Source organism: Daucus carota, chromosome 2 (genome assembly GCF_001625215.2).
Source record: "Daucus carota subsp. sativus chromosome 2, DH1 v3.0, whole genome shotgun sequence".
Classification (NCBI taxonomy): domain Eukaryota; kingdom Viridiplantae; phylum Streptophyta; class Magnoliopsida; order Apiales; family Apiaceae; genus Daucus; species Daucus carota.
This window is the reverse complement of record NC_030382.2, coordinates 1,187,914-1,201,571: the sequence shown is the minus strand read 5'-3', so window position 1 is coordinate 1,201,571 and position 13,658 is coordinate 1,187,914. Positions and strand designations below refer to the sequence as shown.

The following is a 13,658-nucleotide window of genomic DNA, read 5'->3' as shown; positions in this document are numbered from 1 at the left end:
ATCATCACATATTAAATGAAATGTACACATATTTGAGAGTGACATAATATATAAATCGATAGTTATCCACAAAAGGTAATCATCAAAATTATATATAAAATATGATCACTAGAAATATGATATATGACTAAAAAACATGATTTTCATTTAAAACAAGTTTCTCACAAATTTTCAGATTTAAAGAGATCCAAAATATTTCATCCAATTCCAAAAAGCTCCAAAATAGTTTATTGAAATCCAAAAGAATTATTCAGATCCAAAAGAGTCCAAATTAATTTACGCAAATCCAAAAGTAAGTATTCAAAAAAATTTATTCAAATCCAAACATATCCAAATAATGTGTTTAAATCCATAAGAGACTAAAGCATATGCATATCGGTCTATACTAACTCCAAAAACTATAAACATCAACATATCCAAAATCGATCTATTCCAAAAGCAAACTCTAAAACATGTAAACATATAAAATGATTCAGTTTATGCACATCATGAATTCGCAACTTACATGTATCACATCAAAAATATTAACTAGTTTAAGTTTTAGAAAATTAAGGGGCTATTCCAAAATATCCAAAATCTCTCAAACATATAGTATAGTATCATAAAATGTAAAGAATGGTGAAGGGAGACTTACCTTAAAATCTTAAGTGATCAAATCATTTGAGTTCATGATTCCTTACTTCAAGAATGTCTTTGAAAGACCTTTAATATCGGAAAAACAATTCACTCCTCATAGCAAAAACAATCTTCATCGATCAACACATCGAAATTTTACAAACCATGATCCTCCTGAATAGAAGGTACACCAATCATACGAACAAAGTGAAAAGAGATACAACATACGTGCAAAGCGAATCGTGCTGATAACGTGTTATGAAATAATATATGTAGAAAGATAATTGAGAGAGCTAGATAAGAGATAAAGGAATAGATTTCATTGTATTATCATATGGCTATACAAATGGCCTTTATATAGGATTACAAGTGTCAGTTACAAGCAACTCAAAGATCTAGCTAGTGAAAAACCAAAAGTCTAGTCACTGAAAAGCCAAAGGACATCCACATAAATATATTATTTATAACACATTAAATTTTTTGATTGTTTTTATACATGACTAATATAGTTAGTTCTCGACATCCGTACGGTTAGATCATCGAAAACAAATCTTTATAAATTAATATAGAGCTAATCTTATACATAACAAAGATTTCATCGAGTGCTTACTAAATTATAAACATAAAACACATACTAATACTTACGTCCGAAGTACAAAATTGTCTTGGTATTAGAAATGAACAATACATATTTGCATATATGCATAATATAAATATATTTTTTATCACAAAGACTACAAAAACAAGAATTGATCAAGGAAATGCGAATTTTTAACTAATAAAAATGAAAATTTATAACACAATGGTTTTCTTCTCATAAACCGTTGTGTACATTACTTATATACAACGGAATTTCCCTCAAGGGTTGTTTGAGCCTAATTCAGACAATGGTTTCTCTTACAACGGTATAACTTGTGTAACAGTTGTCTCATTTACAATGATACAACATTGGTGCATATAAAAACCGTTGTCTGTTGGACACTACAGGACAAAAATACCTTTTTATAATAAGACAAAATTTATGTTTGATTAGTATTGTTAAAAAAACATACAAAATTAACATAAATTTTTTTGATTTTTTTTTATACATGACTAATATTGTTAGTTCTCGACATCCGTATGGTTAAATCATCGAAAAAAATATTTATAAATTAATATAGAGCTAATCTTATACATAACAAAGATTCCATCGAGTACTTACTAAATTGTAAACATAAAACACATATTAATACTTACGTCGAACTACAAAATTGCATTGGCATTACAAATGAACAATACATATTTGCATATATGCATAATATAAATATATTTTTTTGGATAAAAAGTATAAAAATAAGAATTGATCAAAGATACAAGAATTTATTATACAACAATTACTAGGACACAAAATGACAAAAATTACTTTTTTATTGTTAAAAAAATTAGAAGATTATTTTTTTAATTTTCTTATAGTTCTACTTTAACAATTACTAGGATCAATTATTTTGTTTACTAGACACAATAGTCGTACTGTATATTTATTAAAAGATCGTATAAGATAATTATAAAATATTTATTTTTTATATCACTAAATTATTATATATTTAAAATTCTATTTTTTATGATATTTTGATAATCAACTATAAATAAATACTTACAAAATTCAATTTTTCGCAAAATTCAATTATACAAAATATTAAAATATAATATTTTTATTATTTGTAATAGAATTTTTGTATTTCAACTTTGGAGATTAGTCATTTCATTTCCCCCCTTTTGATTTAATCGAAATTTTCGTTTCCCCCTTCCTTTCTATATCTCTCTTCTTCTTCGTCATCTCCAATTAGCAGATCTATTCTTCTCTCAAATCAGCAGAGCACCTCCAATTAGAGAAAATCAGCAGAGCACCTCCAATTGGGTACCAGTTACTATAATTTGTTCTATACACAACACACTCTTCATCTCTCCTCCCTCTCCCCAGATCCCTAATTTTCATATTGTCTCTCATCAAATAGAAATGACGCACTGTACTATAATCTTAGATTTTATGTGTGGGATTGTATGGGATGGTAATGATTGATTTGTTGTTGGTTTTCTACATGTTCTCCTTGTAATTGCCCTGTTTCATAATACATGCCCTATTGTGTTATTCAACAATATGTTTCGAATTATTTGATTATTTTTTGGTTTGTGATAAATTCGAGTTTTAATTAGTTTGATTTTGATTTTGTTTTTGTGTTGTTAGGATTGGGAAGACTTCGTTGATGAATCTGTATCCTTTTGATTGAATAGATCTGTGATGTTAATTTTTTGTTTGATTTGTGTTTTGTTGAGGTTTGTTGATGAATATGTTGTAGATCGTGGTTTGTTAGTTTAAGTAGTCGAGAATTTGAGTTCTCGACAGTTGCTTGGCTTGAGTTTGTTTGAATTTTGGTTAGAGGTTGATATCGAGGTTGCGTGGCTCAGATACAGGGAGATGACAGAAGTATATTTCCTTCACTTTAATTTTGTGTCTTGATTTGTCCAAACAAGCATGTCACCAGCATTAGGTGTTTGCTCAACTTTACCATGCATTATCACTTCATCATACAACTGAAACAGAACACTATGAGTATTATTCCATGTGCTATACTGCTATTTATATTCCTTGTTTTATTGCTTACTTTTATGTCCTAAGTGCTCAAGTCTATGTTTGCCTAAATATTTAGGTTGTACTCCCTCCGTCCCATTTTAACTGCTTTTGACTTTTTTACACGTATTTTAAGATGTTAAAAAAATCACATCTTGACATAATTATTCTTTATAAAATTTATATCAAATAAAAGTTTAGAATCTAAACTTTTATTTGATATAAGAATTGAATTTTTTTATTGAGTATAGATATTGTTTTTTCACATCTCAATATACGTGTCAAAAAGTCAAACATCAGTTAAAATGGGACAGAGGGAGTATTTGTTTTCTGTATGTTGTGGGTTCACTTTCTGTTTAGCAGGGTTTTTATATGAGTGTCTATTGTGAGTGGACTAGGAGTGGTGCAGCCAAGAGATAAATTTTTAAAAGATAGCTTTTATTAATCACTTTGCGCTTAAAAGATGGACAATAAACTGGATCAGTTTCTTGTTGGTAGCTGAATATTATTAATTCTATTCGCAGTTTTAAAGTATGCTAGAGTGTTTCCTTGACATATAGATTTACTGTTGCTTTCGTTATCCTCCTCTCTCTTTGAAAAAGGTCAGCATACAACACTCATAAATTGTAATATTTCGGCAAAATTTCATGCATAGATATCTCCCGTGTTCTCCTTTGCAAACCAGGCGGGTCTTGACATGCTTGAAACCACATTGGTGGCCCTCCAGGATATAATGCTTCATAAAATTCTGGATGATGCTGGTCAGAAAGTTCTCCTTTCAGAATTTTCGAAGATCATGCAACTGGTAACAATCCTTATAAATAATTTCTAACTTTTTAGAGCTATAAAAGTATGCATACATGTCATTCTTTGAAGCCTGCTTATGATTCTTCATATAGTTATATCTTACCTCTGCAGAGAAGAGGTTGAGACTCCAGAAGTATGGGTTCAAATATGTCTGCAATGGATGGTTGAACTGGCGAAAGAGAGTACAACAATGCGGATAATACTGGATCCAATGTTTGTCTATTTTGACATGGGTCAGCATTGGGTTGGTAGACATGGATTGGCCATGATGGTTCTGTCTGATATGTCATACTATATGGAGTATCCAGGTGAGTTATTTATATGTTCTATATTGCTTACATTTAATTGATATGCCAAGAGACCAAAGTGTAGTCTTGTTTTTTCCTTTTTAAATAAAATAAAAGTAATTAAAATTGTCCAAAAAGCATGCTTTGCTTTTGAATGTTTGCTTGCCTCCTAATTCTTATCCTCATCAAGTTTTAGAACCTGTTGGTTTATGGTAATTAAACCACTTATAAAGGTTTGATTTCCTCCACAAAACTGCTAGTTTATGGTGTTTAAACATATTTTGTCTGTGTTCAAGAGTGTTGTCAAGTGTCTGTGCACCATCTAATTTCACTTATGACTTTTTTTTTTGGCTTTTATAGGGCTAATTGTCGATGATGGCTGGGATGCGGCAAATGCTCCTCTAGTACCTGGAGTAGTTGGACTTGATGTTCTAGCACTTACTGGTTTAGAGTAACTGAAGCTTATCATAGATGAGGACAAGAAAAGAATTGGCTTTGGTGGATATTGTTAGAGAAGTGCATATTTGTCTTTAAGATATTGTTTCTTTAGATCTGCTGTGACAATTTTGTACGTGATTATATGTTGTTACTGTAGTTAGTAATGAAAATTTTTATACTAATTTATGGCTTGTTAATTATATTCTTGATCATAGTTTAATTAGGCTATGTAAAACCATTGTCTGACATAACTAAATACGAAAGGAAAAGAAAAAGAAAACAGTAGTCCCAAGCCCGACAAACAACACAATATTAAGAATAAAATCGTTGTCTAAGACATATACAAATAAGTAAATAGTAGTCACAAACCATTGTCTGAAGCAATATTACTCGAGGCATCTGAAATAAAAACCGTTGTAGATTAGCTTTCACACAATTGTTCTAATATACAAACTATTGTTATATGGAGCCTTACACAAGTGGCCATTTCTCTAAAACCGTTGTACAAGCTAGTAAAACACGAGCTGTTATCACGCAAAAATTCTTGTCTGATACTCTTACTAACAAGTGAGTAAAACCATAAACTGTTGTGGAAACTCCAAACAACAACACAAATCCAAAATATGACTGTTGTTGTGAGATGTTTATAACAACACCTTGTAAAATGATTCCGTTGTTGTTTCTGGATATAACACAACACGCAGCTAAACATAAACCGATGTGTTTCTTTATCTCACACAACGGTTCGTACCGTTGTCTGAGACGCGTATCAGACGGCATCGCAATAGACCACGGTTTTCTTGGGTATCAGACAACGGGCAAAAACCGTTGTCTGATGCTGTTTTTGTTGTAGTGAAGACTCACCAGATTTTGAGTCAAAGTGCTCATACTCCTGTGTAAGGATTGTTTTTCTGTTTTTCTTTATGGCCTGAGTTCCCTGACATCTGGTTTCCAGAGCATCCCAGATTTGTTTAGCAGTTTTGCACCCAATCACCCTATTAGACATTGCATTATCAAGGGCACTGTGCAGAAGGTGTTTTACCTTTGAGTCTTTACCAATTGACAAGATATCCTCAGGGGTATAATCTTTCTTTTCTTTTGGAACCATCTTCTGAGGTTCATCTGCAAGCCCAACAGAGAGCTTGGTGGGCATATGTGGTCCATCATAGATCCTGTCAAGGTATTCTGGATCAACAGAGTCTAAGAATATGATCATTCTCTCTTTCCAGACTGGATATTCAGATGCCTTAAGGATTGGAACTCTAAAAGATGAAGCTTGTGATTTTTCAGACATGATTGTGATTAAGATCTCACTGTAGTTATCTTAACAGAGCTGGCTCTGATACCACTTGTTAGGTCCTATAAACTCACTATATAAGTGATATAGTGATCACAATCAGTAACACAGTGTGACAATATAAGAGATTGAAAACAATAAACTCTTATTCACAAAGCTTGAATGGTTACAAAAACTCTCTCAGTGATTTATATTTTATCACTAAGAGCTGCTAGGGTTCTTAACAATGTACTCGATAACTCAACTCATATAGAGTAACCCTATTCTGTGTTTATATAGACACAGTTACAAAATCAATCTCTGATTTGATATCCTATAAATCAGCTATGTATTCTATCAATCAGAGATTGCTACTGTTTTCTGTTTAGTTTCCATAGTCAGCAAATCACTCCTCCGCTTCTATCCTTCCTTGAAGTATATCCGCTTCTGAGCTCCTTCCACGTGTAAATTCTGACGAGTCTTGACTATGTAAACTCTGATCAGACTTTATTAAACTCTGATCAGCTTCCAGCTTAAACTCTGATCACTCCTGTTCTAAAACAAACTTTAAGAACATTAGTAATCATCAATTATATCTAACAGATTTTGATAAGAGTTGGTTGTAAGCTAAAAACGTCCTAATCTGATGTACTAGTTATCTTTTCAATCTAAAATTGCTACATATTTAAAATCTCAATTTTTTTTAGTATGGTAAGGTTTGAACCAAGATTAATATATTCGCTCAATTAGAATTAAAGTTACCTTTTTATGGGTTGAGTTGATGCATGTTGTTGATATAAAATATGATCATAATAGACTTTTCTTTTAAAATCTTAGATTTTGAAAAATTGTGTATGTGAGCACTCTTTGGTTATGATCTCAATATTTTGTGTTCGCTCTTATTTCTTGTATTCTCATAATTTATTTGTTTCTTGTAATTTCATAATTTGGTATGTAACACAAACTTACTAGACAGATAGGCAAACGTGATCCATTGTAGAAGAATGAATTTTCAGGATATGAGCTTCTTTCTAAAGCAACTCCCTCGTATAATCTAATATCATAAAAAATTGTGAACATACTCATAGATAATTACTTCAACAAATTACGAGTTATGCTTTCAACCCAAGAGCAAGTCCAACAATTTATCTAAATGAGCTCCTAAGCTTAAGTATAGGGAATGTGATATAAAATACTGCTCCAACAATGTTACATGGATTCCCTAAATCCCTGTAACACTAGTTAGGTCATATTTTTTGGTAATAAGTAATCATTCCCTATTACATTTTTTGGAACAAAATTCAATTTCACGGGGTCCATGTCAGAGACAGCGAGGCAGTTGTTACACCATTCATGTAGAGAGCCTCGAAAACAAGGAGGCGGCGATCAACCATCCACTCCCGAGATTCATATTGATCAATCGATCTCCGCACACTTCGCCTGCTGCCTCCCCGTGTCCTCTAGCGCTCCTGTCCAGAGCAAAGAGTGGGTGAAAAAGTGCCGTCGAAGCTATTTGTTGTTTTTGGCGGATCGCCACACTTTGGCTAGATTCAAAATTGGCCTGAGGTTCGATATAAGGAAAGAGTTTCCGTGAGCAGTAAGTATCGGATATCCCTTTATTTTCTAATAAAAGGTTTGATCCAATTTACAGAGAAAGTCTACGGTTCGAGTCCGTATATCCCTAGAGCCCTAAAAAATGAAAACAAAAAATTGTATAAATTGTATAATTGGAATTTCCCCATTCTAGTTTGTTGCTTGAAAAAGAATTTCTTATTTCGAAGTGAAATGTCTCGAAAAAATAAAAATAGTGGTCGGGAAGGTTATAATAGCCAAAATCATTGGAATTGTTAGTTTATACATTGGAAAAAAGCTTTGTTATTAATAGACTAGGAAAGGGGAATAAGAGAAAGAAAGGAAATCTATTAGTTATTCGTCAAAGTTTCATTTATTCAATGACCATAATTAGGCGGGGAAATATAACTCGGAGAAAAAAAAATCTTTAAGCAATTTATTTTATTTTTTGAATTGTCTTTAACCTCATTTATATCTCTTTCTATATTATTGAACCCGCTAATTTATATATCTGAGGTCATTTATCCCCACTATATATTATCCCTTTCATAGTTGATATACATAATTATGATAAGAATCATGATTAATATACAAACTCTTCTTTACTGGTTTAAATATATTATTATAATAAAATGAATAATATACAAAGAAATTGTTGTTGGAAGTTTACATTCAAATTAGTAATGCTAAATCAAAAAGATATTTTGTTTCATAATATATATAAGAAAATGCATTCGAACACTTTTAATCTTGCTCTAAATAATATTTATATCCTCATCTCCCTGTTCTGTTTTTCCATCCACTCACCTACATATTTTTATCATAATCTAGAAAGTTCCAAGTTTGGAACTTGATGCCCATATAATAACCCTAAAAAACACACTTTCATCTTTGAATATGTTTTCAGTCATGACTCCAACTTCTTCTTGTTAAGATAAAAATACTATTTCTCTTTCTTTTGAGTAATCAGCATTTTTTCTAAGCCATAAAGAAGGATCTTTCACGTTTAAATTTCAATCACACCCCTCTTAATTAATTGCCAAATACTTAAAATGATTCCTTGCTAAATAAGAAGAAATTTTCTCTTCTCTTCTTATTCAAAACTTATAGTCATTTTAACTTTATGTTCACACTTATTTGATCACGAAAAATATGTTGGTTGTCTAATATATGGTCCTAAACTCTAGCTAGCTTCTTTTCACATGTGTGATGGTATTAATTATATTAAATCCACTATCTACGTGTTAGCATATGGTGTGAGCATAGAAGATATGATTCCCTATATATGAATTTGAGACGATTTTTACCAACTATTCTCTTCGTCCCATCTAAATATTTATATTTGGATGGGACTTGGAAATTAAGAACATGAGTAAAATTATGGATGAAAGTAAGCAAAATGAGTATACTGATGGGAGAATGTGATATTTAATGCCTAAACTAAATATGATGGATGTAAGTGCCTGCAGTTGGATTTTATATGGAAATTACTAGGTACCCAAAAATTGTTCCCAAATATTTTTAGGGTGATCTGAAAACTCAGAGAAATTTGAATGAGCTCGGTGTTGAAGTTATTTGTTATGAAATTGTACCAACGCCTTCATTATTCTCTCTTCTTCATTGGCAAATGTTCTAATCTATCTTGCCATCTATAGCTAGCCATAAACTTGATCATATATATACACTGGATAAAGTCCCTATTTAACTAAATTGGCTGATGTTAAACCACCAGCACTACTTTATTTAATATTCTCAAGTGACGCAGAGAATATGTTGCTGAGAAGACTCGAAAGCAATATGAAGAACGCGGTGAGGTCCTTCCATTACAACCAAATTCAAGTGTAGTTGCGACCAACAAATCACCAATTAAGAATGCGACGGTCACCACTGGTACATGATTTTAAAGTTTTTCCTGACACTAACTTTAGCTTCACATATTATGTATATATTGAGAGAGAAACCACAGACTCGCCCGCCCCCCTCATACGGATACACATACTTGTAAGATGCTTTATGTATAATTAGGCCCACTATATGACAATTTTGTCATTTGTTTATTTCTACTCATATTTTACGTTATAATTAGGAGTTGATAATGAGGATCAACCCATGGAAGATAACACATTGGAGGTTTCCTTGAGTAAAGCATTAGGTGAAGTCTTCTTCCGGGTCTTCTTCAGGATCTGACAGTACTGGGTTCACATCAACACTTGCTGACGTACTATGCGATTGTAACGGGGGTACACGGGGACTCCTCTCAACACTACTTCCATCCGAATCATTCTCAGTGAGAGATTCCTGGAATAACACACAATAACCACGATCAGATCTGCTGTAGAATAGTAATGATACCAAAAACTGTACAACTTAAGGCTAAAGACTATACTGAATAACCTGGATAACTCCATATGAGTTACACAACGTACTTATCTCATGTGATCTTCTTATGACTCAATTTAACTCAACTTCTAAGCTTGTTTCAGTGAACATAAACTGTAGCTCTGATACCAAACTGTGACGCCCTCCAAACCAGGGGTCTCTATTTCGGGGTCACAACCTGACTTGCAATGATATAATATGCACAGCGGAATAAAATGCTAATATTATAAGATAATAATATGACCCCTGCATGCAACTGGATCGTACACAACTTATGATATGAAACAAGCACTAAATAAAATCATTATGTGATTACACACTACACACCTGTTTAGAGTATCTTCTACAGGAAACTACACAAATCCTCCAAAAGTCTAGATAAATTTTATGACTAGTTCATATTTTATTGCACATTACCAAAAGTCTATGTACACTCTGGATTCTTCCTACGTGAGCAGGAAGATTGAACCGAAACAATTGAGGATGATTAAGTGGGACCCTCTTGCGAGCAGTAAGGCGCATCCTCGACATACTTAGGTCTCGCTGAAAGATTAGCACTGCAACAACAAAGCAATAATGAGCAACTAGAAGGCCCAACAATATATATAAAATGCTTAAATGTAACGCATTAATAAGTGCTATCTTTCGGAAAGAATAAGATAATCAACGACAATGTCAATGGAATAAAGCTATATCAGCTTAGGCAGTGAATCAAAATTTTGAATTAAATTATTAGTCAACGGCATACTATCACAGCTGATCAGTCCGTGTGATAATACAGAGCCATGTTTCGTAGAAACATGCCTCAAAAATGGTACCAAACAAGGCAACACATTGGCTTTTGGCAGAAAAGTATTATAATATTTCAATAATACCTAGATAGCCCTCCGCTGGACCACCGTCCCGGCCTCCTATGCACAAGTAAAATATTCTTTTCAAAGGAGTCACATCAATCAACTCCTTTATCCATTCAACTCCCCATTTCACATGGTCCGGAGTAGTCACATCAAGTGATGGCAACATAACTAGAATAATTAGTTATTTGCTAATTATGAATTCAACTCTGTACTGTTTGGAGTATATCTGGATAGCATAGTTTCTCACTCTCTATCTTAAAAGTAATTCGAGGATTCTAGTAGAATGATTATTAGAACTTAGTAAATTCAATCATTGGAATGTATTGAATTCAATCATTATTGGAGTATCTGTATGGTGTGTTTCACAATGGAATACTGAACAATAATTATATTCCAAGCATATGATATTCTATGAATTGAAATACAGAATATACTAGTTGCATTGGCAATAATTAAAAGTGGTGGAATAAAATCACTTGCTCTTAATAAATAAGAGAAGATTAGAAGTACTTGCCTTTTTGCTGTACTCTAACTGGTACTTGCTTTAGAACCTGGAGTCTCTATCAACTCTTGAATCTATAAATCAAAGAGTATTGATTCAACAACTCGGGTCAACTCAATTGACGTAATTGTACGTCTCGCGAAATATAAACTACCCAATCGATTATACTAATCATGGTATTGTCACGTAATTCACGTATCACATAATCTGGTATTTTATGTAATATGCGATTCATGGTATCACATGTCAAGTATTAGATATAATTGACTCGGACGTTTATTCTATTCATGCGTCTAGTTTAATTTAAATCACTAAGTCATAAAGATTCAAACAACACATTCCTGAAAATATACCTCAACAATTAACAATTCAATATCCATGTCTGTTAATACACTGCTTTTGTCCACAAATGTCAGCTCTTGACTAAGCATGTTATTTAATAACTAAACAAGTGTGGTACTAGCAATCAGTAGTAATCCTCTTTCCGCCGCACTCCATAAACGAGCGGCGTCTCCGCCTGAAACCAACTAGTGTCTCCTTTCCAGCCCGCCTCGCCGTCCCGACAACCTCTTCCCCTTATCCCTCCGGCGACATCGCCGTCGACTCCACCCACTCCGATCGCCTCTGCACCCTCGGTCTCGATTTCAAACCAACCAACATAACACTCGCCCTACCAATATACACATAACAATCAACACACAATAGTATAGACAACCCCAATCATATAGATTGAACCTAAACTCACCTGCTTGAATCTATTAGCTGCTAGAACCGAAACCCTAATTCCCTTTTTACTGATATAAGCCGATGACTCTGTTTTGTCTATGTGGTGTGTGGGTTTTGTTTTGTTTTTAATACATCTGGTGTTTATTACTAGTCTAATACACGCGCTACGTTGTGACCTGAATTAGACACGTCTCTACTCTGGTGACTACCCATTCCAATAGTATCCAAGTCCCTGAATTAAGAAAATAAGGACTGCATTTTAATAATACTAAAATTTTAGGGCTCGAAAATAGTCTCTGAAACACTTAACTAAAATACCCAAAAATTCTAAATTTTCTAAATGGAATATATCCGTGAAAAGTTTTATTTTTGAATACTTTTAAATATTTAAATTAATTTGTGCAAATAATTTTAAAAGTACAAATAATCGAAATAATTATCTGCGAGATTTATAAATATTTTAAAATCAGCTAAAACATAAAAATACCAAAACTCAAATATTCTGGTAATTTTATTTGGACAATATTTTGTAATATAAATAAACACGGATTTTATTATTTTTATTATTCGAAAGGGCAACTCTGATTAACAAAAATTCTAATAATCTCGAATTCTAAACTACTCACTCGGGTCGAGAATAAACAATATAATTATAAAATTAATCACGTACCACATTTAAATCAATTTATGGCATCAAACAATTATTATTGCAATTAATCATGTTATTCACCAAAATTAATATAATCACAAAATTTTCAATTATGCGAGAATTCATCTTATTGGCAATTAATAAAATAATCGTGCTTCATGAAAATGACAATAATCATGCATGGCCAGATAAACATTTAATAGTCATTTATATATATATATATATATATATATATATATATATATATATATATATATATATATATATATATATATATAATTATAATACCACAAAAATTTCCCGGACATTACATCCTTCCCCCTTAACAGGATTCTGTCCCCAGAATCAATTTACGAAAACAACTGAGGATACTTGGCTTATTTCTAAGTACTTTCTCTCGCCTGTCTAATATCTGTACTGGCCTCTCTACAAAAGACAGATCTGGCTGGATCTATATTGGTTCATACTCTATCACATGATTAGAATCAGGCAGATAACGCTTGAGCATAGATGTTAGGGTTATACTGAAATATTCGTTTGAAGTATATAACGATTATTTGAGAATCTTGAATGCATGTTTTCACATTGTCTGTATATTATATGTTGTAGACAATCTAGTATCAAATGGGATAGTAGAAGATTAGATTGTCCAGTTCCTTATATAATATAATAAAGGTTCACAGTGTAAATGGTGTTAGACAAACCATTGGAACGACTGAAGTATTATTTGGAAATAGTTTATCTTGACTATTGAATAATACTTATATACTTTGTGTATATTGAACGGGATCAAAATAGTAGAATAATTGTTTCTTTAATTCTGACAATAAAGAACTAAGATTCTATGATGTTATTAATGCTTAAGTTCTTAATCCGGATATAGTGATTGACACTTGTATTTAATGCACATGCCTTGACTCATAAGTTAAGTAGTTTATTTTA

General features: G+C 32.3%; 1 long non-coding RNA gene across 1 annotated transcript; it reads right to left on the bottom strand.

Annotated features, from left to right (window-relative positions):
- Positions 1-10,262: 10,262 nt before the first annotated feature.
- On the bottom strand, positions 10,263-12,306 carry LOC135150892 (uncharacterized). Its single transcript, XR_010289351.1, has 3 exons — positions 11,695-12,306; positions 11,354-11,415; positions 10,263-10,539 (listed from the first exon to the last, which is right to left on the bottom strand). It is a non-coding gene; the product is annotated as an uncharacterized LOC135150892 (long non-coding RNA).
- Between the last annotated feature and the right edge of the window lie 1,352 nt (positions 12,307-13,658).